A 24,594-nucleotide genomic window follows, 5' to 3' on the forward strand; every position below is an offset into this window, starting at 1 on the left:
TACTATGCGGAGTATTCTCTCTCTGCCCCAGTCCCTGTTCCTCACTTACCTTTCTCCTCTCCACTAAACCAGAACACAGGTTCCTGCCTGGCCCTGGAGAATCCATTCCTTGCTGACTCCAGATCTTGCAACACTTACTCACATGAGTAATACTTATACAAACAGCGTCATTGAATTCAGTAGGATTACTCATGTGACTAAAGTCTTAGCTATTCTACTAGCATACCTGTGTTTTTGTAACCTCAATGTGGTGCTCTAGTCTGAGCCAGTGTGACCCAAGAGCCTCTTAGTGCCAACTGGCAAGGGGGGCAGAGCAAGTGCCCAAGGGCTACAGGAATCTCCTGAGTCTGGTATGTATATTGGAGTTTACCAAACAATATCATGTGAAGTCTTAAACGAAAGCCAGCGTCTCATTGGTCATCAATGTCCTTGTGAAACATGCATGTGTGTGTGGGTGCATATGCACACATAGTACCTTCTTAAAGTCTGCGTCTAGGTACTAGTCTGCAGCAAAGATGAAAATCAGGTTTTCTGTCAGAAGAGAGGTTTTGCCATTGCTCTGTTTATGTGTAAACTGAGTATTGTCCCGTTCACAAGGGGTCTCCTAGCACCAGTCTGACCTGAATACAAATAGAGGATTGTCAGAACTTCAGAAAGAAACTAACAGGAAGAGAAAGAAAGGGGGAAGCAAACTTAATCTTGAGGTCCACTTTCAAGGGTTGCTCCACTAGAGTTGGGGGAGGCAAAGACGACACACTGGTACCCTTCACTGAGGAAGTAAACAGCGCATTTGCTTTATAAAAAAGGATCTTAACCAGGCTTGACTGAAAAACACTGGAGAAAGCTTTTGGTGGGAAATGTTTTTGTATGTAACCGTTGGTTTCCAATATTCTTACTCACCATTACTTGAATCTGTATTCTTTGAGGCCCGGTAATTCTGTGAGTTTTCAGTGGATAAGGGACTGGTGGTTTGAGGGAACTGATCCACTGCAGGCTCAGACAAGACTGAGGTTGTGGTGAGGTGGAACATAATCCTGGATATCTCTGGGAAGAGTCAGACACAGTTATACCCAACATGGTGGAGTTGCGTCCACAATGCAGTTTTTCACAACACACTAGGGTGACCAGACAGCAAATGTGAAAAACCGGGACAGGGGGTGGGGGGTAATAGGAGCCTATGTAAGAAAAAGACCCAAAAATCAGGACTGTCCCTATAAAATCGGGACATCTGGTCACCCTACAACACACCCCGGCACAGTGTTTATGCATCCATGTCTGAGCATGTTTTTACCTGTGCTTTGAGGCTCTCCCGTAGCATTTCAGCAGGGGTTCCCAGAGATTGAAAGTGCTCAGCAGTCACAAGTGGGGGCAGATCTTGGAGCTGAGCTCCCATTCAGCCACCTAAATAAGGGCCAGACTTTCAAAAGAGCTGCGGTCTCAGCATAATCCCCCCTGTGACACCTACAGTCAGATTCTCTAAAGAGCTCCGTACCTAAAATGTAGCCCAGAGCAGCATCTTCAGCACACATACTCTGGGACGTCCTACTTCACAGACAGATGGAAGGAAAACCGAGCAAACAACCAGGTCACTCAGGCTTGTGTAATGGTTTCTATACTGCACAAGAATAGTGGGCTGGATGGAAAGACAACCAAGTCGGGGCTTAGGGCACGGACAGAGGCAAAACAAATAGCTGCCAATGGTGCAAACCAAGCAACGTGCACGTTGTGTGTAGACTCAAATCATCCATAGAGTCGGCCGTGTCACTAAGATGAAGAATTAAATTACTGGTTCAAATGGATAGAGTAGACAGGGCAAAACAACAGGTTTGGAACCCAAGGATTGAAAGGCCTATTTTACCCCTGGAGCAATGGCTACACGTGAAAGCTGCCCCTCTCTAGTGGATCATTAATGGGGCAGGCAGGGGACCAGTATTGTCAATCCCAAACATGCAGAAGTCATGAGCCTGGCCCCCAGAAACTGAGTTTTAAAAATTAATGATCTTTTTAAAAAAAAATCATTAAATATTGGGTTCTTTTTATTTGGCTTCTGGTTCGCGAGCCTTCAGCATGTAACCCGCTCACCTTTTCAAACTCTAGGCTACCATGAGAGCTAGAACTTTTCCTTTTAAAATGGAAAATAACTGAGATTCTTGTACAACAGACTGATTCCAGCAGCTCAATTTTTAGTGTTTTCCTTGAGTTGGCAACACTGAGGTGGTGAATGGTCATGAGTTTGTTATTTTTCCCCTGTATGGGTTTCATTGTGTTTAACACGAACTATTTAATATGCTTTTTTGAATGGAACTACATTTGCCTTTGTTTCTCTGTGGTTCTTCTCTTTTCCTTTCATCTAGCTTTGACATAGGGCCAACATTCCTGAAGACCAAGTGAAAACCCTCCCAGGCTTTACAACTTGAAGACCTTGAAACAAATGAGCCTTGACAAATGATTGTAACATTACAGGGACCAGGCGATGCTGAATTATGTTACCGCTTTTAGCAGGAGCTGTTCAGTGGAGGGGTCTGGGAATGAGTGTTTGATTAGCGAATAAAAGAAACATTTTAAATAATGGTAAGGTGACATCAGCTGAGAGGAAGGAATGCAAAATTTTAGGATATAGCCCTCTGTCTTCACTCACACTACAATGGGAAAAATATAGCAATGTAACATGAAATAAGGATGGAGATTCAGGCAATGGTCTGAGTTTTCTGTAGGTTTATCAGTCAACTGATTACATTATGTGCCAAATGCAGAAGTCCTTTGTCGTTTTCAGTAGAGGCCACAGCTGAGACTGGGCCCCTTTGAATTGGGCACTGCCCATACACAGTGAGAGACAACGCTTGCCTTAAATAGCTTGGACCCAAATCCTCAAAACTACTGAGGCGCTTAGCCCTCACTGAAATAAATAGGAGTTAAGTGCCTAAATACCTATAAGGATCTGAGCCTTTCAGTTCAAGTAGACAAAAGGTGGGAGAAAGGAATAAGAACACTGTGATGCTGTCTAAACAGGTTACCAGCTTGGTGACACAAACAGGCCATCTCAGATCAGAGCACCAGGGTGATTCACTTGTGTCTTAATATCCAAGAAGGGTTGAGTGGGTCAACATGTATTGAAAGCAATTCACTTGTGCTGATAGAAATCAAGAGAGAGGTTGATTGCATTGTTTTCATCTGTCCATATCCTGTACTGTACTTAATTAGCCTTAGAATGAAATTAAATGTGAACTAACTTGACATGTAAAGCTGTGGAGAAGTGTGAGCAACAATTGGGGAGGGGGGGGCGCCTTGGGGGAAAAGGTGGACGTAGTCCGACTGCAGGAAGAGGAGCAGCGTGGGCAAGGTCACAGGGAAGAGCAGGACGCAGGAGCGGGGCCTTAGGGTGGAGCGACGGCAGCACTCCAAAGGCAGCAGGCTGGCGGCGTGCCTCCAAAGGGAGGTGTGCTGTATCCTATTTGGGGAGGCTTAGCCTCCCCTGGCCTATTATACCCACTGCCCATGCTTTTACTGGTCTGACTGCTGTTGGTGAGAGAGAGAGAGAGAGAGAGGCTTTTGAGTTACAGAGTTCTCCTTCTGAAAGCCTGTCTCTCTCACCAACAGAAGTTGGTCCAATAAAAGATATTACCTTACCCACCTTGTCTCTCTAACTCTCTCACAGTGCTGTTCAGCCACAGATCTCAAAGCACTTCACAGAGGAGGCCAGTATCATTTTACCCATTTTCCCAATGGGGAATTGAGGCATAGAGAGGGGAAGTGACTTGCCTCTGGTCACACAGGCAGTCTCTGGCAGAGCCAGAAAAGGAACCCAGATCTCCTGCATACCAGCCCAGTGCCTTAATCACCTGAGCAAGGACTTCAGATGTTATGGCCTTGGGAACTTCTTGCTTAAGAATTGAACAGGATGTAAATAAAGGCCTCACTCCCATTGACCTTATTACTAAACACTTTTAAGGAAAAGCAACAGCAGTAGAAACAATGCGGACAGCATAAACGTTTATTATAATAATCAGATTGCATTTATCCAGAGCCTTTCATCTGATGTTCTCCGTGTGCTTTACGAAGGTGATTCACTGTCTCCATTCTACAGATGGGGAAACTGAGTCAGCAAGAAAGGAAGCAGCTTGCCCTAGGTCACTCAATGAGTCAGTGGCAAAGCCAGGAATAGAATCTAGGAGGTGTTCTGCCTATTGGTCTCCTGCTGTCATCACTAGCCACGCTACCTTCCTGCCCACTTCTGCTAAAGAGAGCTGTGCAGTAATCAGATATTTGAGGGGAGATGGGAGAGAATAAATTTACTCTCATATCTGGATTTGTCCTCTTCTCTTTGATATCAGTATATGGATACCAAGCTGCAAGAAGGAAAGTGGGTGGGGGACCTGACAATGAAGGAGAACTGGAAGGACTGGCAGAAGTGAAGGATGTGAAGTAATCCAAGCAGCCCTGGGCAGGGCTTTGTTGGGTTGAATGTGAGCTGAGTGGAAAAGTCCCATAAAGAAATTCTACGTAAGCATTAAGGATTAGAGGGCAAGGCATTTCCTGGGGATTAGGATCCAAAGGGAGGAGCTGGTGGCCAACATAAGCCAGCATGCCCAGACTGTGTTGGCATGAGTTTGGAGTGGACACATTACGTAGGAGAGGTAAAGTTTCAGCAACTACTGTGTTTATGAGAACAATAGAAAATAGCTCCATCATTCATTGTTTGCCTGGCATCATCACTACTGTATCAGAACACAGAATCCAAGTGGGGCATGTGTTGTTCAGGAGGAATGAGCACAGGTGCTTAAGTCAGCAGGTTGTATCCTTTCCTTGCTGCATGAACTTTTGAGTAAGGCACTTCACCTTGCTGCCTGAATTTCCCCATCTATAACATGGGAAGAACACTTGCCTGCCTGCCTAATGGGCCACTCTAACTTGAATGGTCCCTTCCAATATGTACTAACTACTTATGCTGAACAATGTGTTCCACCTTGGATGCTGCTGTGACCCTGGGAGTGCCTTTCCCAGACCCGAAGAAGAGCTCTGGATGGCTTGAAAGCTTGTCTCTGTCTCCTGCAGAAGCTGGTGCAATAAAAGATATTACCTCACCCACCTTGTCTCGCTAATATCCTGGGACCAACTTGGTTACAAGTACATTGCCTACCTACCTCAGAAACATTGCAAAGATTGATTAATGTGTGTACAGCGCCTTGAACACAGAGCACACAAATGTATTAATACACACCAATCACACAGAGTTACACAGATACTTGTCTAGTAATTTACACACTAAAAGGCCGGACTGTGCTGAGCAGCTGGAAGATGGGGTGCAAAGAGCCAGGACTAGGCACAGTTCTTGAAGACAAGAACTAAGAGCCTGATCCTGCTCTACTGAATCTATGGGAACTTTGCCATTGACTTCAAAGGGCACAGGCTCAAGCCCTAAGTGAAGCTGGTGCCTACAACAACGTTAGAGTCTCCAAAGGAGCCCTGGAGTTGGCCAGATTCGTCTACCCGATGAGACACAATGGCTACGTCTACATTACAACTTACGCTGGCAAAACATTTGCCGCTCCGGGGTGTGAATAAATCACACACATTCTCCGAGTGACATAAGTTACACCTGACATAAGCGCCAGTGTGGACAGTGCTACATTAATGGGAGAGCTTCTCCCTGCCACTTGTGGGGGCTGGAGTAGTTAAGCCAGTGGGAGAGCTCTCGCCCATCAGTATAGAGCGGTCCAGCTGTGCCACTGTAAACTCTCTGGTGTAGCTGTGCCCAATGTCTCCTGGAGCTCCTGTGAGGCAATTTCTCTTGGCAAGGCATTCAACGCAGGGCTGTGCCTTAAAGACATAGGTGTACATCATTCTAGACATGACCTAGTTCACTGCACAGGATGGCCCTGCTCTGGGGATGACTCAGCGTTGTGCAGCAAAGGGGACTGTTGTCTGTAGGACCTCTGCTTTATTTGTGGCAGAAGTTGGAAGGTGTGTAGCAAATGAATTCTGCAAGAGAAAGGACAGTTTCATGCTTAAGGCAGCTGAATGCTGCCCTGGAGAGTTGGATTCTATCCCTGCCTCTGCCACTGAGTTCCTATGTAGTGCTGAGCAATTTTTTTCCAGGTGGCCACTTCTGTTCCTTATTTTCTGGGTTCCCAACTTGAGTCCCTGAGGTATGATTTGTAGAAGTACTGAGGAGTCACAGCTGCAACCGCAGTCAATAGAAGCTGTGCTTTGAACATATTAAGTGCTTTAAAATACTAAGTACTCTTGAAAATCAGGTTTTGGGCATCTCAAACTGAGCATCCAAAATTAGTTCCCCAGCTGTAAAATGGGGATCACACACAGCCTCACCTCACAAGGGTTTTGTGAAAATAAATTGTTTGAAGCTCTCAGACACCATAGTGATGAGCACCACAGGAAAGCCCATAAGGAAATTAACAATTCTATCTTCAAACTGGGGTTTGGATGGTGTGCAGTGAATAAGGCAAGGGGCCACACACTGAACAGTCAGAAGGAAACAAAATACTGAGTAGCTGCTTATTAAATGCATAGAGCACTTAATGAGGAAATAATAGTATGTGATTATGTAATTAAAGACTATTATAATGCATATGCACAATGGAGCTGAATTAAGGTGGCACAGGCAACCTTAATACTGACATTTCCTAACTTTTGAGTGCTCGAGATTGCAAACTTAGTGTTCTTTTAACACAGTTTATTTATTTATTTTAGTTAAACAGCTAGAGTGCACGCACCTCACTCACACAGTCATACGTGCATCTGCACACTCTATCTGTGCAGAGAGACAGCTGTAAGAAATGGGCCAGCGTGCCCAAGTCACGAAATTCAGACCACACATCGGTTCAGAGGTGTCTTGATCTGATCTTCCAGCTCAGGGCCATCTCTTATGCATATACATACACTAATGACAGGCAGCTTTCCTGCTCCTAGCTATGAGCCAGAACTGAAACCTGGCTGATTATAAGCTAGCTGAGGCCTTAAATTACCTTTGTCCTGATTCTTGCTGTTCAGAGTTTAAAGGCAGGTGTCTGTTGTTGTTGTTGACACTGACTGATAAGTGGAGACATATTTTCCAGTGGAAAGAATCTTAAGAATTTCCCAGTTCTTTTAATTCCTTTTTTCTTCCACCTCTTTTCAACAAGCCCTTTGTTGTAGGGCATGGAGCTGGCAGTGCTGAGGCAGATGAACCCTCAAGCACTGTTTCAAAATGAGGTTTCCCTCTGCCTAGGTTTAAACTACACACAATCCCGTCTCCCCCTCACCCTCTTGTCAGCCACTCAAGCCCTCTTCTCCTTCCCCACCAGCACACCAGTCCCCAGCAGCTCCTATGCTGTTCCCCTTCCTGCACCCACAGTCCTTGATGGCTCAAACATCCCCCCCTCCTCCACAGCCACCAGCTTGTGGGCAGACAACAAAAGAGGCCACCATCGCAGTCTGCTGCTCCCCTGCTTCTGCAGCAAGTCCTCACACCTCCCGGAACGATAGGAGACACCCGAGTGAGCAAATGAGGGGCTTGCAAGTGAAGAGAGTTGCTGCCTTTGGTGCCTGAATCTGCCGCCTGTAACAGCAGTGGCCACTGCAGAGTTCCCTGGACTCATGGCAGCTCATGCACGGCAGGGGCAGGATCTATACCCATGCACTGAAGCCTGATTTCATAGTTCAGCCCTCATTCCCCATGGTAAGCTCTGTTTCCTTGGCTTCTGGGCAGGTGATGAGAAGGGAGAGGAGTGATACAGCCAGAGTCTGGGATGAGAGGAATAAGAGGGCTTCATACCTAGTTATAAAATGATGCCCCCTAAGGGAAAATGAGTGCGGGAGAGACCATCCTGCCTTCTGCTCACATCACAAAACCGCCACCCAAACCTGTCACAATTCAGCAACTGATCGCTAGACTCTGCTCACCAGGCCCAGCAGTGGAGTAAGCAGAAGGAGGTGCAGGGTAGCAGAGACACTTTGCCAGGTTTGTCAGGGGTCAGAATGAACTACCCAAAGGAGGAATGGGTCACTCTCAGAGCCCAGGTACATTTTCAGAGCTGATGAGCCCAAGAGTGGAATAGCAGGGATGCTGGAGGTCAGAACTAAGGTGTGTTGACAGAGCTGGTGTTTGGAGAAGGACTTGACTAATAGGGGGAGCTGTAGACCTGAGATCTATCAGTTTTGCCAACGCGGGTGAGGAAGGACTGGCAGAGCAGAGGGACCTGTAGATTAGGTGTGAAGTGGAGTGGCAGGGCAGGGTGTGGAATGTTTGTACAAACTGCCTGAACTAGGCCAGAAACAATTCTGTTCTCATCTTGGATCTGCCACTGAAGCAGAATGTGGCCTCTGGCAAGTCACACTGCCTCTCTGTGTCTGTTTTTCCATCCATAAAACGGGGATACTACTAACCTACTTTCTGGAGATGTCATGTGGATCACTTAGCTGGTGTGTGCGCCATGCTCTGAAGCCATAATATGCTAACTACTATTATTACTCTCTCCCCCAAGCAAATTCAACAGTGTTTGGTTACCATGCGGTTACTAACTGCCTGTCTCTTCAGCTGATCCTCTGCAGGGCCAACCTGTGGTAAAAGCTATAGTAAGCTAAGCTGGCAGAGGGGTCCTGAGCTGTCAGAAACACAAAGCACCTCTGGGGGATGGGGAAGGGGGAGAGGGACAATAGAGATTTCAAGCAACAATCTTAGGGAACTCTCATTCCTTGTGCTGGGTGAGGCTCTCTCAGCCTCTCTGGGTTGGGAACCTCTCAGAGCTGCACAGCAGGGCTAGGAATCTCACCAGGACAGGTTTTCCCAGGAATTCTGATGGTTTCCACTCTGAACCCAGAAGCTGAGATGAACAAAACCTTTTTTGATCCATAAATGTGGTCCATGTTGTAGTGTAGGGCAAAAGTTCAGGTCAGTCCTTATATTATCCAAATGATTTGCGAGTCTGTAATATATCAGGCCTGGTCTACACTACGGGTTTAGGTCGACTTTAGCAGCGTTAAACCGAATTAAGCCTGGACACGTCCACACAACGAGGCCCTTTCTTTCGACTTAAAGGGCCCTTTAAACCGGTTTCTTTACACCACCTCCGACGAGGGGATTAGCGATAAAACCGGCCTTTGCGGGTCGGAATTGGGGTAGTGTGGACGGAATTCGATGTTATTGGCCTCCGGGAGCTATCCCACAGTGCTTCATTGTGACCGCTCTGGACAGCGCTCTCAACTCAGATGCACTGACCAGGTAGACAGGAAAAGACCCGCGAAGGTTTGAATTTCATTTCCTGTTTGCCCAGCGTGGAGAGCACAGGTGACCACGCAGAGCTCATCAGCACAGGTAACCGTGATGGAGTCCTCCCAGGATCGCAAAAGAGCTCCAGCATGGACCGAACGGGAGGTACGAGATCTGCTCGCCATATGGGGAGATGAAGCAGTGATAGCTGAACTCCGTAGCAGTAAAAGAAATGGAAAAGTATTAGAAAAGATCTCCAAGGCCATGAAGGACCGAGGCCATAACAGGGACACACAGCAGTGCCGCGTGAAAATTAAGGAGCTACGGCAAGCCTACCACAAAGCCAGAGAAGCAAACGGAAGGTCCGGGGCAGAGCCGCAAACTTGCCGCTACTACGCGGAGCTGCATGCGATCCTAGGGGGTGCAGCCACCACTACCCCAACCGTGTGCTATGACTCTCTCACTGGAGAAACACACAGGGAAGACGGTTCGGGGAACGAGGAAGATGACGATGGAGGTACTGTAGGTAGCTCACAGCAGCAAGGAAGCGGAGAAACCGGTTTCCCCAACAGCCAGGATATGTTTGTGACCCTGGACCTGGAACCAGTAACCCCCGAACTCACCCAAGACCCTCAGGGCACACAGGAGACCTCTGGTGAGTGTAACTTTGTAAATATTTGTAAACATTACAAAAAAAAAGCAAGCAAGTCTGTTAACGTGTATGGGGATGGAGCGGAAATCCTCCAGGGACATCTCCAGAAAGCTCTCCTGGTTGAAATGGGGTGATTTTATTAAGGGGGACATTCAGAGGCGCCCGTTCCTGCTATTCTGACCAGAAATGTTCCCCGCTGTTAACCACGCGGTGGGGGGGAGGGGTGAAGTGATCATCCCAGAGAATCGTGTGTGTGTGGGGGGGGTGGTTTACTTGTGTTTGTGCCGCATGTTAACCGGGAAACCGCAGCCCCCTCCTTTCACATTGAAACCCCATTTTAAATGGACAACCCAATTCATCCTTGATATGGGAAATGCGCTGCTGTTTGCAACCTTTCCCACATGTTAAGAAGGTTAAAAAAGCCAAAACACTGTGGCCTACGATGGCTGCCTGCAAGCCGAAATATGCGACCTTGTAATGAAAGAGTGTACCCATTGTTCCCTAAAATGTGTCTTTTTTAACCACCTCTCCCTTCTCCTCCACCAGCTGCAAATGTTTCTCCTTCGCAGAGGCTTGTGAACATTAGAAAGAGAAAACGTAAGACGAGGGACGAGATGTTCACGGAGCTGCAGATGTCCGCCCAGGCTGATAGAGCACAGCAGAATGTGTGGAGGCAGTCAATGTCGGAGATGAGAAAAGCCCAACATGAACGAGAGGAGAGGTGGCGGGCTGAAGATGATAGGTGGCGTCAGCTTGCAGACAGACGGCAAGAGGCAATGCTCCGTCTGCTGGAGCATCAAAGTGATATGCTCGAGCGTATGGTTGAGCTGCAGGAAAGGCAGCAGGAGCAGAGACCGCCGCTACAGCCCCTGTGTAACCAACAGCCCTCCTCCCCAAGTTCCATAGCTTCCTCACCCAGACGCCCAAGAACACGGTGGGGGGGCCTCCGGCCACCCAGTCACTCCACCCCAGATGATCGCCCAAGCATCAGAAGGCTGGGCTTCAATAAGAGTTAAAGTTTTAAAATGCAGTGTGTCCTTTTCCATCCCTCCTCCCCCACCCATCCCAGCTACCTTGGCAATTATCCCCCCACCTCTGTAAGGAACTAATAAAGAATGCATGAATGTGAAAAAACAATGACTTTATTGCCTCTGCAAGCGGGAGGGGAGGGGAGGGTGGGGTGGGGTGGTTGGTTTACAGGGAAGTAGAGTGAACCGGGTCGGGGGGGGGGGGTTGGAGGGTTCATCAAGGAGAAACAAACAGAAGTTTCACACAGTAGCCTGGCCAGTCACAAAACTCGTTTTCAAAGCTTCTCTGATGCGCACCGCGCCCTGCTGTGCTCCTCTAACCGCCCTGGTGTCTGGCTGCGCGTAATCAGCGGCCAGGCGAGTTGCCTCAACCTCCCACCCCGCCATAAAGGTCTCCCCCTTACTCTCACAGATATTGTGGAGCGCACAGCAAGCAGCAATAACAATGGGGATATTCTTTTCGCTGAGGTCTGAGCGAGTCAGTAAGCTGCGCCAGCGCGCTTTTAAACGTCCAAATGCACATTCCACCACCATTCGGCACTTGCTCAGCCTGTAGTTGAACAGGTCCTGACTCCTGTCCAGGCTGCCTGTGTATGGCTTCATGAGCCATGGCATTAAGGGGTAGGCTGGGTCCCCAAGGATCACGATAGGCATTTCAACATCCCCAATGGTCACTTTCTGGTCCGGGAAGAAAGTCCCTTCCTCCAGCTTTCGAAACAGAGCAGAGTTCCTGAAGACGCGAGCATCATGTACCTTTCCCGGCCATCCCACGTTGATGTTGGTGAAACGTCCCTTGTGATCCACCAGGGCTTGCAGCACCATTGAAAAGTACCCCTTGCGGTTTATGTAGTCGGTGGCTTGGTGCTCCGGTGACAAGATAGGGATATGGGTTCCGTCTATGGCCCCGCCACAGTTTGGGAATCCCATTTCAGCAAAACCATCCACTATTGACTGCACGTTGCCCAGAGTCACTACCCTTGCTATCACCAGGTCTTTCATTGCCCTGGCAAATTGGATCACAGCAGCCCCCACCGTAGATTTGCCCACTCCAAATTGATTCCCGACTGACCGGTAGCTGTCTGGCGTTGCAAGCTTCCACAGGGCTATTGCCACTCGCTTCTCAACTGTGAGGGCTGCTCTCATCTTGGTATCCTGGCGTTTCAGGGCAGGGGAAAGCAAGTCACAAAGTTCCATGAAAGTGCCCTTACGCATGCGAAAGTTTCGCAGCCACTGGGAATCGTCCCATACCTGCAGCACGATGCGGTCCCACCAGTCTGTGCTTGTTTCCCGGGCCCAGAATCGGCGTTCCACGGTATCAACCTGCCCCAGTAACACCATGATTTCCACATTGCTGGGGCCTGTGCCTTGTGAGAGGTCTATGGCCATGTCAATTTCCTCATCACTCTCGTCGCCGCGCTGCAATCGCCTCCTCGCCTGGTCCGGGTTTCGCCTTGGCATGTTCTGGCTCTGCATGTACTCCAGGACAATGCGCGTGGTGTTCATAGTGCTCATAATTGCCGCGGTGATCTGAGCGGGCTCCATGATCCCAGTGCTAGCTATGGCGCCTGGTCAGAAAAAAGGCGCGAAAGTAGTATCTGATGGACCAGGAGAAGGAGGGCGGGAGGGAGGGAGGGCCGAGTGACGACATGGCGTACAGGTACAGGAACAGGGAGAAACACAAACAACTGTCACACAGAATGGTCCCCCCAAAGATTAAACTGGAAACCCTGGGCTTAGCAGGCCGTTGATTTCACGGAGGAAGGGGAAGCAAATGAACACAGAACAAATCTATTTTTTACATCTTAAGGTGGCAGCCGACGCTGCAGCATGAGTGACAGCCATACCAGTATGACGATGACGGATACCAATCATAATATGCCATCATCTGCAAAAAGGCAAGGGGCTGCTGCTGTGTAGCAATGCAGCCCCACGTCTGCCAGCCCCACGTCCGCCAGCACCCAGCATCGCCCTCGGCCTCTTCTGGGTGCTTAGCAGACAATATTGGGCAATTGGCAGAAAATAGTATATTATGACTGGTAACCGTCATCATCGAAACAGTAGCATGTCTGCCCAGGTGGCCATGATTGACAGCCATACCAGTACGACGACGACGGGTACCAGTCATAATATACCATCGCCTGCAAGGGGCTGGTGCAATGCAGCACTACGGCTGCCAGCCCCACGGCTATCACTCATGCTACACCGTCTACCGCCAAAAGGCAGTTAGCAGCTGCTGCTGTGTAGCAATGCAGTCCCACGTCTGCCGGCACCCAGAGGACATATGGTGACGGTGAGCTCAGCTGAGCTGAGCGGGCTCCATGCTTGCCGTGGTATGTTGTCTGCACAGGTAACCCAGGTAAAAAGGCGCGAATCTATTGTCTGCCGTTGCTGTGACGAGGGGGGAGGGGCCTGACGACATGTACCCAGAACCGCCCGCGACACTGTTTTGCATCATCCGGGCATTGGGATCTCAACCCAGAATTCCAAGGGGCGGCAGAGACTGCGGGAACTGTGGGATAGCTGTGGGATAGCTACCCATAGTGCAATGCTCCGGAAGTCGACGCTAGCCTCGTACTGTGGACGAGGTCTGCCGACTAGAGCACCTAGAGCATTTTATTGTGTGGACATACACAATCGGCTGTATACAACCGATTTCAATAAAACCGGCTTCTATAAATTCGAACTAATTTCGTAGTGTAGACATACCCTCAGCCTCTCTGGGTTGGGAACCTCTCAGAGCTGCACAGCAGGGCTAGGAATCTCACCAGGACAGGTTTTCCCAGGAATTCTGATGGTTTCCACTCTGAACCCAGAAGCTGAGATGAACAAAACCTTTTTTGATCCATAAATGTGGTCCATGTTGTAGTGTAGGGCAAAAGTTCAGGTCAGTCCTTATATTATCCAAATGATTTGCGAGTCTGTAATATATCAGAGGGGTAGCCGTGTTAGTCTGAATCTGTAAAAAGCAACAGAGGGTCCTGTGGCACCTTTGAGACTAACAGAAGTACTGGGAGCATAAGCTTTCGTGGGTAAGAACCTCACTTCTTCGGATGCAAGTCTGTAATAGAATCCAGGCCTCACTTACTCTAACATTCCTCGAGAGTGCGTGGAAATTCTGAGATCCATTAGCAACTGCACAAGCAGGCACACGCACGATGCACATAAGCTTCGATGCACCCAAAGAAATGCACACACACCTGTATATGCACGTAAACACATACATCAGCCTGGATACACTATGGGCTCAAGCACATTTGCACAAAACCAAACATGTCCATGTGCACCCACCTGGCACCTAGGCCCTGATCCTTAAAGGTAATCAAGCACTTAACTCCTAGTGGGGTTTGGACACCTAAATACCCTTGTAGTCTGAGCCCTACATACTGTGGGGAAAGGCAGTTTAGAAATACATAGTTTCATAGGCACACTGACACACGTGCACTCACTCACTAACGTGCCTGTGAACACACATGCTCATATGTGCACATCAGGGCTTAATTTGTCCCGGGGCTTGCCAGGGGTTAGCCCCGGTACCTCTGGGCTTGGCAGTTCAGAGCCCCGGCACCTTTGGGCTTGCTGCTTCAGTTAGGGTGACCAGATGTCCCGATTTTATAGAGACAGTCCCGATATTTGGGGCTTTTTCTTATATAGGCTCCTATTCCTGATTTTTGAAACTTGCTATCTGGTCACTGTAGGTTCGGTCATGAATGTAAAAAAAATTGCTTGAGCCCTGGCACCATGGATGGTGGGTATAATAGGCCAAGGAAGGCTAAGCCTTCCCTGGCATAGCCGCCTCCAAGGGACACCTGGGCCGCAGTAGTCCCGCCCTTCCCTGAGGCCTCCCACCCATCGCCTGCTGCTGTTGCCACCTACCTACCTGTACTCCACATCTCCCCCAGGTCCCCGCTGCTCGCCACGTCGCTTCCCCTCAGGAGCGGGGGAGTGAGAAGGGGCACTGTGAGCAAGCGATGGGCGCGGGAGTGAGGTGGCTCGGTTGGGCACTGGGGCCGCCGGCTCAGCCTGACATTTGGTCGGGGAAGCGGCTCGGCCTGGTGTGGTGCGCTGGGGGGAAGGCGGGGGAGGGGAAGGGGCGGCTTGACCCGGCATGGAGGGAGCGGCCTGACACAGCGCTTGGCCTGGCGTTGGCGCTGGCCCAGGGTGGCTAGGGTGGGTGAGCTGGGGATCCCCTAGTCGCGAGGGGAGTGGGGGGGGGGGTGTCTCAGGGCTCCTCCTGTTATGGGGGCGGGTTTCGGGGCTCTGGCATGTAGGAGGCAGGGCCTCAGGCAGAAGGGGTGGGGCCAGGGGCTAGCTTCCCCAAAGAGGGGGTTCAGCTGCCGCCCATGCCTGGCACCTCTTTCATTACACATTAAGCACTGCTGCACATGCACACACCCAGACCCAGAAATGCAAGTAGGCCCCTCTGCCCCCATTTGCACAGGCTTTTCTAGGACTTTGCTGGAAAGCAGAAACATTGATGACTCACCTATAGCCTTGCTTGTGGCCATGGCTGAGTGCACATCTCTCTCTCGGGGTGATAATGATGCTTCTCAGGGAGAGAAACAAAGCGAATAAGGAAGCTTCTGCCCTGCCATATGATGGAAAATATGAATGATCTAAAAAAAAAAAAAAAAAAATCACTTGATAGAAAGTCAAACAGAAGGTGACTGCACTAAGGGGCCGGCGGGGGAAGGCGGGAGAAAGACACACACGCACACTGCAAATTCAATAGTGTTTAGTTACCATGCAGCTACTAACTGCCCGTGTCTTCAGCTCCCATCCGTAATTATCAGCCTGTATCGTCATCACAGCATCACTCCCTCCCTCCCAGACATTAGAACAACACACAGCAGCGCTGAGAGTGAGAGACCAGCTACAGCCGTGGAACCTGCACAACGTGTGTGTTACACAAGCCAGTACACCAGTGTCCTGCTTTCATGTGAACCTTGTCCTTCCCCTGCCCCCTTCCCCTTGCCCCCTCAGGCTGATCATTTTAATCACTCAGTTTGATTTGTAGTGATACCACAAGGAAAGTACCTCTCCAAGGCTCAGGGCACCGTTTGCATGAATTAAAACCCACAATTGTCCGAACAAGAGTACCAGTCACAGCCTGCCCCCATCCAAAACACGAGAGTCAAGCCCAAGCTGCACTCACCCCATTTTCTCTCTTCTTTTGCCATGTCATACAGAAAGGCCAATCCTGAAAGGGCTCAGCACTCCCCACTCTGGCCAACATTAATGGGGCCAGGATTGGGCCCACAGACTCAGCGGATTTGGTTCGTACTCTGTCCTCCCTCCTCTTAATCGTCAATAAGCCAACCATTCTCTTATTCATTCATAGTGTTCTCAGCCTCTAATCTTTCCAGGTCAGGAGCTCTGGATTTTCCTTCAGGGCAGCAGCTGAATGTGCTTAGTGTGATACACACAGACATCTGCCCCACACACCCTGCCCTCCACACACCTCTCCCCTCATTATGCACACATGGCAGGCTTCTCTGAGGTCACTGCAGCACGCCGAAATGACAGGTCAGCTCCAGATCCTGGTACCTTCAGGGCATCCCTGCCATCTTCAATCAGAATGATACACCAGTTCTACACATCCTTACAGGCACACACCAGAGGTCACTCAGGACAGCAAAATATTAAGGCCAGCAGAGCATTCTTGGTACCGGCTTGTGCAAGTGAGTGTAAGCTAGTAGGGGAGGACACTGCTGGCCTGCCTAGGACTGGATGCCCAGAGTCACTGAGCACTATGATTCTAAGCATTTTGGGCAGAGACCATCTTTTTGTCAGGTGAGTGTAGTGTCAAGCACAATGGGTCAAAAATCTGACTGACAAGGAAACCCAGCTGATCCCCCTCAGACCAATGAAGATATACAAGGCCAGTGTGCACTTCATTCACACCTGGCCCCGCCTGTTAGGGCATTGCCAACCCCAAGTATTCAAACATCATGATTTTTAAGCCAATCAATTAGGGGTTCTTTTTGTTCGCCTTCTGGGGTCATTTGTCAAGCTTATCTCTGTTAATACACCAGCTAAAAATGCTTTTATTTTTCAATGAAAGCTGAGAGTCTCATGTAATCACATGACTCCTCAAGGCAAGGCTTAAAGAAAAAAAAACACCAATTACCACAATATGCATGATAAAATTGTGATAATTGGCCACACTGCAAGTGCCACTCAAATCCAGCCAGAGGTGGCACTGAAATATTTGCAGCCCTGCTGTCCCTTACGCTCAGATACATTCACCCACTGCTCAGCCTCCCTCCTTCTTCATCCCCCTCCAGTCACACAGGCCTAGTGGACGTCCACACAACACACAGAAATCCTGGATCATGGGGGAGATCAATAGTATTCCTCATTCCTTTCTTCAGAAAAGAAGTGTTTTTCTACTGGATGACAGAGCTAGGCTGCTGGCCCCAGCTAATTCTCTCTTCCTCCACTTCTGACCCACTTCTGGCAGACGGATCTGTTAAGCCACACAGCCCCATGGAACAGATGGTATTAGTCATACAAATTATCCCCTCCCGCACCGCACCCCACCCCACTCGCATTAAGGATCTTTGATGTGAGTTCAACTCAGCGTACTTGACATCTGTATCTCAAGGGTCATGTTATTTTTCTCTCGGTCATCAAAAAGAGCCATTCTTCAAAAAGTGCTTCCCTAGGTTCCTGCCCACATCAGAATGGCCTCATTGATGTCATAGACTGGACGTGCTGACAAGACCTCAGTGGTGTCTATGACACTAATGGTATCTGCAAACTCTCTTTCTCCTAGGGCCAGCTTTTGCTCTCTTAGTTCCACCAGTGCAAACCTGGAGTAACCCCCTTGAACTCAAATCTGGCTCCTCTTGCCAGTAACAACAACAATACATGTGTTGCAATAAAGGTTTGAATTCAGTGGTGTTACGCTGAGTTTACAATGGCATCAGTGAGGGCCGAATCCAGCCTACCAAATAGCTATCATTTTACTAGGAGGCTAAACTGAAAACAAATAAATGGAGATATCCTATCTCCTAGAACTGGAAGGGACCTTAAAAAGGTCATCGAGTCCAGCCCCCTGCCTTCACTAGCAGGACCAAGTACTGATTTTGCCCCAGATCCCTAAGTGGCCCCCTCAAGGATTGAACTCATAACCCTGGGTTTAGCAGGCCAATGCGCAAACCACTGAGCTACCCAAATGCCACATTATGGTGCATTATTCTCCTTCCCCTGCATGTTTTATGCAGCTTGGGCAATTTTTGCTGGTCTCCATGGCTCATCCATTGTCTTGTTCCAATGGACAGATTTCAGCTGCTTTTTTCTCCTGCGGCGCATTTAGCTTCCTATCCATCAGTGGTGGATGGGCAGTAATTGAGCTGTGTGGCTAAACCCGACCTAAAATTTGTAATCTGGCTATCAGAATTTTTCATCCAGCTGTGTCAGGTTCTTCAGGGGTTCCCAGTCATCTGGGGGAACATCTTTACAGCAAAGCACCGAGCCTTGAATAGTCAAGTACATAACTAGGAGCTCTATTGAGCCTGCCAGAACAGTGCATGGATATTGCACACAGCACGGTTAAGCTCAAAGTCCTGTCCCAGCATGCACTGGGCTCAGGCATAGCACCTGGAATGGAGTCTATGGGGCAGTCTCTCCATTGGGTATTCCAACATCCTGGCCAGGAGTCTGGAGTGGGTGGCTGCAGGATGTTAGGTGGAGCACCTTACATTGAACCACCAAGTATGTCAGCAGCGCATTGACCCAGTTTGAACTTTTCCCTGCTAATGATATTGTGAGCATGTGCAGGGAAAGGGGCCGGGAGGGTCGCCTGAGTGAGCGAGCGGGAGCGAGAGTGAATAGCAGTGATCTCAGTAGGCTATGTACGCGGTAAGAATCACGCTGCTGGGCTGGGTTCTGGTAGGGACAGGCAAGCCAGGTTACACCCCACATGGTCATATTGAAAATAGTTTCCTATGGCTTGAGTTTCACTTTGTAACAAAACAGTTCACACCACTCTAATCAGGACACCTGGGTTCCCTCCTGGGCTGTGCTACAGACTCACTGTGTGGCCTTGGGCAAATTACTTCACCGCACCATACTCAGTTTCCCCATCTGTAAAACTGGGAGAATAATGCCTACCTCTCAAAGGTGCTGGGAGACTTAAATAATTAATTTATGAGCGTGAAGTGCCTTCTGTGTGAGGATCTCAAAGCACTGTTACTTATCTTCTAATCTGCTCAATCCCTTTAGCAGTGTTATGGGTTGCTCCCTCTGTAGTCTGTATCCTTCAGATTTTATTCCCATGCTTCAGAAACAGGACAATAAAATGACTGGCAATGAGCAACTCTCAGATTTCTGGCAGCTTGGATTGGCTTAGAACCCAGACATTTGTTTGTTTCCCTAAGCCCTCTCCAAATTATCTGAATCTTGGGTGTGCAGAACTGGGCTGGAAATCACACAAGATACAGAGGTGTAGAAAGACTTATAGTGCCAAACACTGCCAGGCCACTCTTGCAGGGGCTTGATTACACAGGGAATTCATGGGGAAGTTAGTGGGAAATAGCTAGGGTGTAAATTTAAAGTGCAATAACTATTCCACTGTAGTTACCATAGGCGTGGGAACTAGGAGTGTGGGCGGTGCTGCAGCACCCCAGGTTTTACGCGGGGCTGCTGGCCCCCCGCCAAGGCCTCCACTCCCCAGCCCAGAGCTTGAGTCCTAGCCGCTGGCCCCGCTTCCCTGCCGCTGGCCCCGTGTCTGGGGCTCCACACCGGCGCCCCACTCCTGGGGCCCCATGCCCGGGACTCTGCTTCCCACCCCTGCACCCAGGATGTGGGTCCCGGCCACTGGCCCCACACCCTGGCTGCTGGCCCTGCGCCCGGGTCCCAGGTGCCTGCCCCATTTCATGGCTGCTAGCCCTGTGCCTGGGCCATGCACCTGGGGCTCTGCTCTTGGGCCACTGGCCCCACTGCCTGGCCACTGGCCCCATGCCCAGGGCCCCGCACCTGGCCTCTGCTCCCGGCATCCTGGCTGCAGGCCCCATGCCTAGAGTTCTGCTTCTGGCCCCATGCCCACCCCCATCCTTTGCCCCCTTGCCTCTGTCTGGGTCCCCCCAGAAACATGGCATAGCTCCCAGCCCCAGCTGGGGGTGGGGGTGGACAGGGGTAGAGGGGCTGACTTTCAGCACCCCCACTATTAAAAGGGTTCCAGCACCACTGGTAATTACCAATGTGGACACTCTTATTCTACAGTAAGGGTATGTCTGCACTGCAAATGAAGCTGTGATTGTAGCACACCTTGAGCTAGCTTTATTCCAGCTATCATCGGTAACAATAGTAGTGTAGATGTGATGGCACAGGCTTCAGTGCAAGTTAGCTGTCAGAGTACATACCCAGGGTCCCTAGCGGGCTTGTAGTTGGGCGGCTAGCCCATGCCACCATGTTTGTACTATTACGGTTACCTGCAGTAGCTGGATTAAAGCTAGCGTGGGTATGCTGACCTGTGCTACAGGGACATCTTCACTTGCAGTGTAGACATAACCTCAGAGTGCCTGAATGCGGGTTCTGTTAATTCACATCAAAAGTGAATTAAGGTAAACTGCAGAAAGGCACTTTTCATATGGAATAAGGGTGTCCGCCCTGTGAGCTAGTGAGGAGATGTTATTCAGCAATAGCTATTCCAGTCTCTCGCCCCCCACCCCGTTGACAAGCCCTTAGTTGCAGAGTTTGGGACCGTTACCATAACTACTACAGGTATTTTTAAAAAGGCAACGGTCCTGGAAAAGCTTGGATCCAGCTCCAACTCTGACCTTCAGAAACAGGCCCCCCGAATCCAGACACTCCACTCCAGCATCTTACACCCATCTCTCCTTATCAATGCAGCTGGAGCCCTGGGTGCATACAGGGAGCTCCTTCCTTTGCCTGCTTTGCAGAACGGTGTGGAAGCGTTGGCTCTGGGTAGGAGGGGGCGAGTGTCTATAATCAGGACAGGGAGGGGTGGTTAGAACAAAGGAAGAGTAAAGAGGTCAAACCACAAAAGAAACAAACCACGCTGGGTAGTGAGGGGGAGCGGGGAATATGCAAAAAGCAGGTAATTAAGTTAGTCACCCAGCAGTGAATTACAGTCCCAGTCCTGCTTCAATCTGACTAAGGAATCTTTCTTCCTCCCCCTCTCCTCAGCGCCTGCCTGTTTATGATATGGCCTATGACAAAACAACCCATTAAAGGAATTATGCAATTGAGTTCCTAACCCTTTCTATGCTGGAGGTTTCCACAGTCTTGTGCCTCGCAGCTATCTGTAACTGCATTCAAGATACTGGCTACGTTACTCTACTCACACGGCTCTTTTCTAAACCGGGGCCTCAGCATCTTTATTGCTTTACTGTGAAAGCCCAGTCACATAGATGCAAAAGTAACCCAGGAAAAACAAGAATATAAATGACACCAGTTACATGGGGCTGTTACTGGGAGCTAGCAATGAACTGGCTAAGTGCCAGGCTCTGGGCCATCATCTCTGGACTCGGAAAGTTCTGCTGGTGAAAGGATGCAGCTCCCTGTATCCCTTGCTGATAAACATCAGGCACATGCAGTGAAGTGCGAGTCCTTTACAACAGAAGTGGGGAGCAAGAGGCATTGACTGGTATGTCGTCCATGGCACTAGAGGGCATGCTTAAGGGCTTTCCTGCATCAAGCTTTGTAAAGTGCCTTGAAAATGGGATGTGCTATATAAGTCCTAAGTATCCCAGGCCACATCCTAGCTGTTGCAAAGTGGCTTGTAAGTTGTCTTCAGTGGAAGTACATCAATTTACACCAGCTCAGGATCTGGCCCTATTATTTTATATTGTAATCAACGTGCCAGGGGCTTTAAAGACAATGAGTGCTTGCCTACACAGGGAAATTTACTGGCAGAACTATACTGGTATGAGTTATACTGCTGTAGTTATACCAGTACAGCTCCCCATCTAGGACTGGTCTACGTTGGGAAATTACATTGGCGTAGCTGTGTCTCTCAGGGGTGTGAAAAATCCATACCCCTGAGCGACATTGCTATGCCAACCTAACCCTCGGTGTAGCCAGCATTAGGTGGAGGGAAGAATCCTTCCTTTGACATAGCTACTGCTTCTCGGGGAGGCGATGAGAGACCCCTCTCTCCTGTTGGAGAAGGCAGCGCGAACACTGAAGTGCTGCAGCTGTGCCATTGTAGCTGTTTAAGTGTAGACATACCCCTAGGCTGGGTCTACACTACCCACCTGAATCGGCGGGTAGAAATCGACCTCTCAGGGATCGATTTATCGCGTCCCATCGGGACGCGACAATTGATCCCCGAATCGACGCTCTTACTCCACCAGCGGAGGTGGGAGTAAGCGCCGTCGACGGGAAGCCGCAGAGGTCGATTTTGCCGCCATCCTCACAGCGGGGTAAGTCGGCTGCGGTACGTCAAATTCAGCTACGCTATTCACGTAGCTGAATTTGCGTATCTTAAATCGACCCCCCCCCGTAGTGTAAATGTAGCCCTAGACACTCTTATTCCAGTATAAAAGGGCCTGTTTCTAGTTTATTTCACTTAAAAAATGGTATATGCTACACTGAAATAAGAGTACCTGCATGGGAAGTTAGAGTGGTTTAATTATATCAGTCTAGTTCTGTCATGTAGACAAGCCCTAAGAAATCAAGGTCCCTGCCCTGAATAATATATTGTCTAAATCTCAGTCCTGCAAATGCTCCCACACTGGCTTCAGTCAGACCACTCACATGAACAAAAGTTACGCACGTGTGTTTGCAGGATCAGGCCCTTAATGGGAAAAAGGAAGCAATAGAAAGTAAAGTGGCTGAATGCTCCAGCTAAACATCTTGTTGGATTTTTGCTCTTTGATATTTTGCACTGGCTAGTTTGTTGACGCTTCTTTTCAAGGGGAAATTGGGGTTTATAGGTTTAGTTTCACTTTCCTTTGATCATTGTTTCTCTTTAACTACTATTGATTCAAATGTTTTACTAGTTGCTATTGATGGTTAAGGACAGTCAGCCCCGTGCTATACCAGCAGAAGCACTTTTATTCCAGTACAACTGTGTCTTATTCTATTTTGCTGATGTAAGAATGTTGCAGAAAAATTACACACCTAACCAGCATTACTAGACAGGCAAAATTTTCTACTGTAGACCTGGCCTCAGTCTCACCTAAACCCATATTTGGTGCATAGGTCTTGTGCTGGTCCTCTGCACAGACAAGATTTTCAGCCAATTAGAACATTTCTTTTATGCCCAGAATATATATAAAATTATATTGTATTTTGTAGCACTAAAAAGCCCCAGTCATGGACCAGGCCCCCATTGTGATAGGTGAGGTACAAATGCAGAACAAAGAGACACACTGTGTGAGGTGAATGAGTCAGATAGACTGACTGACCCCAGTCTGCTCACAGCCCAGCCAGAAACTGAAACACATTCAGAGTTCCATTTGCTCATTTGAAACTTTGCTTCAATTTACGCATTACCCCCCTCAAAACACAACCACATCTCAGTTCAGCCATTTCACCAAACCCCAGAATCAGCTGGGTCTATAATAATAACTGTTGCGCTTCCCGAAGTAATATAGTGTATAAAATATGCATCTCTATATAATTAAGAGTGGTTGGAATAATGACTCAGACATTCCGGTAAGCTTTTCTCTTGTTGTTGGTGTGCAAAAAGTAATTTTAGTCATTTTTTCCGATGACTTTGGACTTTAAAACAGTAATTAGCAAAGTCAGCATGTTATCAGCTCTTGTCAGTAACCTCTCCTTGTGCCAGGCCTTCGCGCTGTTTTAGTCACAGCCAAAAACTTGGCAGTCAGTTCCCAGGGTTTGCTTTTCTCTCCATGAATGTGACAGCTGATTGAAATAAATAGGCCCCAATCCTGCAGACACACACAGAATAACTTTAAGCATGTGAGTAGTTTCATTGAAATATCTGCAGGATCAGGCACTTGGGAAGCAAACTAGACAGCAAGAGGCGAAATAAAATTTCAGAAGCATTGTTATTACCTCTCTTTCTAGTTACCGATATGTGAAGTACCCCTCCCATTAATGATGCTTCCACCCTGCTATAGTGTCATACAATATAGTCTATTGTATGACTGCAAACTGCTTTACACACCAGACACGAAGACTTTGGTTTCCACTCCTGAATCTGCAGCCAGCTGAAGAGTGAATAAAAATAAGTTGTTTATTATTTATTTATAACTAGGGGCCCAAGTTATAGACCAGGACCCCACTGTGCTAGGTGCTGTACAAACACAGATAATTGTTTTACCTGTTCTTTACCTACCAGGTGGTAATGCAAAGCTTATATTAATTAAGGGCTAAATCCTGTTCTCATTAAGACAATGACAGTACTCCTGTTTTCTTCATTGGTGGAGGGTCTGGCTTGAAGATCGTCTGGCAATAAGCTCTATGAGAATGATCCAACAAGACCCGCTGCAAAGGAAAGACTCTGACTGACCTCAGTGGGTTTTGAATCAGGACCCCATATAAGTGCCAGGTATAATTAATAATACAGAGGGAAATCTACTGATGGTGGAATAATACTAAAGAGAAATATTTACTTAAGGCTGCAGCATTTATGTATTAAAAATAAGAGCAGAGAGGATAATTCCTAGTGAATAATGTATTCCCTGAATTTCCTCTGAATAGATTTGTGCCATTTTGCCATTTGTTAGGAGTGAAACTCACCTGTGTGTGGAGGATCGACAAAAGGTATT

At 48.6% G+C, this 24,594-nt stretch overlaps 1 long non-coding RNA gene across 1 annotated transcript; it reads right to left on the reverse strand.

Moving 5' to 3' along the window:
* Positions 1–906: 906 nt before the first annotated feature.
* Positions 907–22,757, reverse strand: LOC117875046. The gene is made up of 3 exons (XR_004645171.1): positions 22,629–22,757; positions 15,369–15,498; positions 907–1,044 (listed from the first exon to the last, which is right to left on the reverse strand). It is a non-coding gene; the product is annotated as an uncharacterized LOC117875046 (long non-coding RNA).
* Positions 22,758–24,594: the final 1,837 nt, after the last annotated feature.

This window comes from Trachemys scripta, chromosome 3 (assembly GCF_013100865.1).
Source record: "Trachemys scripta elegans isolate TJP31775 chromosome 3, CAS_Tse_1.0, whole genome shotgun sequence".
NCBI classification, from domain to species: Eukaryota; Metazoa; Chordata; order Testudines; family Emydidae; genus Trachemys; species Trachemys scripta.